A 5,345-nucleotide genomic window follows, 5' to 3' on the forward strand; every position below is an offset into this window, starting at 1 on the left:
ATAACTCTTGCAACAGAGAACATCCTTAGAAATTAGCTTAGAAATTAGTTGACCAAAGTCTCAAAATTCCCAAGGCCAATCCTTCGGGTTCAATCTCAGACTGTAATAGTGTTTTCTGCACAACAGTGGCTTTAAGTAGGCAGATATCTTCACATTTATAATCTATTGGTGGAAAGTCTGGTCCTAAAGTAAGAGCAGCAGATGCATCTCTCCTTTCATGACAAGTTTTGACACTCAGGAGATGATAAACTTATACGGAAAAAAATGGTTTTCTCCATTTTTCTTCGGCCGTCTATTCCCAGATGAAATTAGAGTAAACATATGAATCATATTTCAAAACATTCTGGATAAAGTTAAAGAAGAATGTATTAAGAAACAAAACTTTAGCCAGTATCAATCTTTGACAAAAAAGTTGCCATTTTTAACTATACAGCACAAAGGTATTTACAAATAAGGTGTATACATAAAGAAATGTTTCTTGCTTTGTACATACTTGTTTAAAATCATAGTGATATCATAGGCACTCATTTAAAATAGGTCATTGATTGAATTACAACTATAACCTTAATGCAAGTAGTACAGTAGAAAGCTTTTTTACAATAGAAGACATGTACACATTGGTTGGTCTTCCAGTTGTACTGTTTCTTTTGTATACATGTGTGTATATCTATGTAATTTTAGATAATTATAGAGAATAGATTTTGGACAAGTAATAAGAAAGTAACCAGATTTTCTTTGTAATAAAAAGGAAAATGGTTAACTTTAATTGAAAGTTTAGTTGAACAGTAAAACTGTATAAAGAATTTAACCTGCTAAGGGAAAAGATGTATTGTGTTTTGCAGACTGAAAGAGTTCTTTCCTGAGTTGGTATTTACTGCAGAAATAGATTCATTTTGGTAGGCCCCTGTAGCCAGCTACCTGCAGAGAAGGAAATCCTACTAGAGAAAATTCTAAATAGAATACTTAAATATTATTTCATTTGGGTGAAGCATTCACATATTATATTCTTTTAGGTTCAGCATAATTATAAACATTTAGTTTGGATACACTTTCCAAAAGACTAAAGTAATTATAAACATTAACAAGAGAATTGTATATTCCTCATTTAAAACTTTTAGCCTATTCAAATCTAATAAGTCCATTGTGAAATATGTGAAAATGAGATATGAAATGAATAAGAAAAGAAAATACAGCAGAATGTACCAGATTTTTTATGTGTTGAATGTACATCTATCTGTTAGCTTTTAGTGACAGACAGAGTGCAGTCTACATAATTTTATTCATAGTAGATACCTATGCATCATATATTCACAGATAAATATTTCTGTGAAATAGAAAGCTAGGAAAATACAACACGCCACATATGCTGAATTATGTTTAAGCAAGTGTGAATTATGTAGTTAAAGTGATCTCTTCAAGGGGCTTCTTATGACCCTCTCACTGGGTAGCCTAAAGATTAATTAAAGTTCCTAGGCTCTTTCAATCTAAGAAACACTATATAAGTGCTATGCATTATCATGGTAAAACGAGAATGACGCATAAGTGATTTGCAACCTCTTTAAAATGTGTGTCTAGCCTGATTTGCAGTTTTTTCTAACAAAGTTTTATGGATTGGAAAGTGCTTATCAGATTTGAAGATGAAATTTGCTCTACTAAAATTTTGCTAATCTGCCAAAGCAATCTTTGTTCTCTATATATGTAGAGTCATGTTTCTCAAAATAGAAGAAAACTTGAGATATGATTTCAAAGGTTATATAATAAAGTATAATTCTGACATCAGTTATGACTTTTCTATTATTGTTTCATTGACTCAACTATTGCTCTCTTAATTAATACACCTGAAGTCTAATTAATTTGAATAAGGTAGGCATCCCATTTTTATACTTTCAAAGACAGTCAGGAGACTTTTCACTGTTTCCATGAAGCTTATGTAGATTTTATTAGCATATATAAATTATGTATCACTGCAATAATGTCAATTCTATAATGTAATATATTTTTCCTTTAATAATGTGTTTTTTTTATTTCCATTTTTATTACAGATTCAGAGAGTGCATGTTCAGGCTTGTTACATAGGTATATTGCATGATGCTGACATTTAGTCTTCTATTGATCCCTTCACCTAAACAGGGAATCTTGTCCCCAGTAGGAAGATTTTCAGCCCCTGCCCCTCTCCCTTTGTCCCCTCTTTGGAGTCCCCAGAGTCTAATGTTCCTATCTTTATTTCTGTGTGACCCAAGTTTTAGCTCCTATTCATAAGTGAGAATATTCAATATTTGATTTTCTGTTTCCTCATTAGTTTGCTTAGGTTAATGACCTCCAGCTGCATCCATGTTGCTGCAAAGGACATGATTTTGATCTTTTTATGGCTGTGTACTATTCCAGGGTTCATATGTACCACATTTTCCTTATCCTATCCACTGTGGATGGCCTCCTAGGTTGACTCCATGTCTTCACTATGGTGATGAATATGAGAATTCATGTGTCTTTTTGGTAGCTTTAATGTTTTATTTTCCTTTGAGCATATACCGAGTAATAGGATTGCTGGGTGGAATGGAAGTTCTATTGTTAGTTCTTTTAGAAATCCCCAAAACGCTTTCCACAGTGACTGAACATTCTCATCACCAGTGTATAAGAGTTCCTTTTGCCCTGCTGCCTTGCCCATATTTTTCTTCTTATTATTATTTTGGCTTTTTAATAATAATAGTCATTCTGACTGGGTATGAGATAGTATCTTATTGTGATTTTGATTTTGATTTCTCTGACGATCAGTGATGTTGAGCACTTTTCTTATGTTTCTTGGCCACTAGTATGTCTTAAGAAGATATTTTAAATAAACATAAAATTATTTCCTCTAGTGATATGTGAAATTCTGCCTATGTCCTTCCCTCTTCTCCTACTACACGATTATGGATAATGAGTCAAAAAATGTGATGTGCTGGTAATATATTTTATTTCATACTTGTAAAATGTTTTTCTTTGAAAAATACCACATGTTCTAATTTTTATTTTTTTTTAATTCCTTGGAAGTGGCAATGGGGACAGGGAAATTTTAAAGCAATTACTTCACAAGGTGATTCCAACATAAACAGTATATTGTTCACTATAAAGTTAGTTTGTTTTTGAGTAAAATTAAAAAAATAAACAAATACAAAATAATATAACAAACATCAATTTAACCCCACTTAAAACTATCAGCTATTAATACATTCCATGTTCTATTTACATTACTTCTGGTTGTAATTGGAATATATGCCCTCAAGTTCATTTCCTTTCTTCCATTTTCAGAGGCACCATTATCATGAACTTGATATTACCTTCATGTTTTTTAAATTTATCACAATATTCATTTCTAAATAATGCTGGTGTTTTATAACATTTTAATGTTTATGTGAATAAGCTGTGTATTATTTTGCAAATTTTTTTTCTGTTAACATTCCTGTTGAGAGCTGCCATTATTGATGGCATAGTTCTCAGTCTACTGAATTCTCATATTCCATGATGTGTTTATTGAAATGCTACAATAATAAACCTTCCCAATGCCTCCAGGTACACATGTGTGAGAGCTTCTAATGAATATATAAGAAGAATGCCTGGACTGCCATGTGTGTACAGTTTAACTCTGAAGGTATAAAACATTCTCATTAGTCCCCAGGACTACCATTTTATTACTATTGTTGATTCAGGCTAATCGGCTTAGTATATATCTTAGATTTTTCTTAGATTTTTCATTTTTAATGAAGTATTATTATGAGTTACATTGATTAGAACCAGCATGTGTGTGTTAAATATTCATTCTGTTTAATAATTAGAACTATTGTCAGGCCTCTATCAGTACGTGAGAAAAATAAAATGGTAACAGAATTATGACTTTAGAAGGAAGATAAATCTGAAAATCAACTTTATTTTCCTGACACAGTTCATACAAAATACAGATACTGCTACTTTTTCAAGGGCAGCATGCAGCAGAGTGAGTGATAATAAATAAATATGCACTGAGTCAACACTGGCTGGGGATGAGTAGTTTCTTACAATCTTGCCTTTTAATGAGATAAATATTTGACATATTTTTTCCTCTTTCCATATGGTCCACTTACATGACACCCCCAGGTCATCATATGGTAGGGCTGGAGAAAATGAAGGAAATAATAGGCTAGACATATGTAAAGTATGTGCTGGAGATAGAAGCTTAGCACACAGAGAGTAGATGATTCATCTGGCCACAGTGGTATTGTCATCTCTCATATACCTACAACTACCTATTTATGGGCTATTTGCTAATGCCTATTTTTAAAAAAATCTGTTTCAGCAGCAATGACATAAAAATGAAAGTAGATATTTAACTAAAAATTACTGAATTTCCCTTTCAATCAAATTATGGGTGGAAAAGTGCCAATAAACACATGGTGTAATCATAAAGTCTTGGAATCCATGTTAGGACCACAGGCTAAAAGTGATATCCTGAAATACAGAGGGCTGAGTGGTAAAAGCAGCTGCTATTTCAAAAGGTAATAGTTAGTTACATTAAGAAATCTATGCCTGAAGATGAAATTTTCACAGCTTTAATATGTGAATCTGGAAAAATTAAGCATGTAATTCTGAGATGCCTGGCTTTTTATTTACATCATATTACTATCTTTTAAAATCAATTGCACACATTTTTAATTCTAATTTTTCTGCACTTAAGAAACATGCATCAGTAATTGTTAGTATGTTATCTCCATTACCTACAGAAGATTCCAAAAGAATTGAATATGCCATTTAGATGTTTCAAACAGAAAATTAAATATAAAATGGTTTTAATTTTTAATCAATCATTGGAAACAAAATAAAGCTGTTGAAATTTTATTGTGCCAGAAATAAAGCATTGAACAATGTGTGATAAATGGTTTTTAATGTTCAGATAAAAAGCTAAACATTGGTGGCAAATTTTATTGGTGACAAGAAGAATCAGCTTTGGAAAAGCTTGCAAGTAACTGTATTTAAAAATCAATATAAAATTAAAAGAAATGCATTTTCCAGAAAATAACTATGAATAATTATTGTTAAGAAACAGATTAATTCATATAAATTGTTCCAGAATCATTATTCTGCCTACTATTTCTCATATTTAAATAATAAATGTAAATAAGTTATTTTTCTGTTTTGCTTCAAGATATGTAATTGTGGTTTTACATTTAGGAAGGGATTTCATTTTCAAAAATAGTTTGAAGCTATACTACAAAGCTACAGTAACCAAAACAGCATGGTACTGGTACCAAAACAGAGATATAGACCAATGGAACAGAATGGAGCCCTCAGAAATAATGCCACACATCTACAACCATCTGATCTTTGACAAACCT

The sequence above is a fragment of the Piliocolobus tephrosceles genome, chromosome Y (assembly GCF_002776525.5).
Source record: "Piliocolobus tephrosceles isolate RC106 chromosome Y, ASM277652v3, whole genome shotgun sequence".
NCBI lineage: Eukaryota > Metazoa > Chordata > Mammalia > Primates > Cercopithecidae > Piliocolobus > Piliocolobus tephrosceles.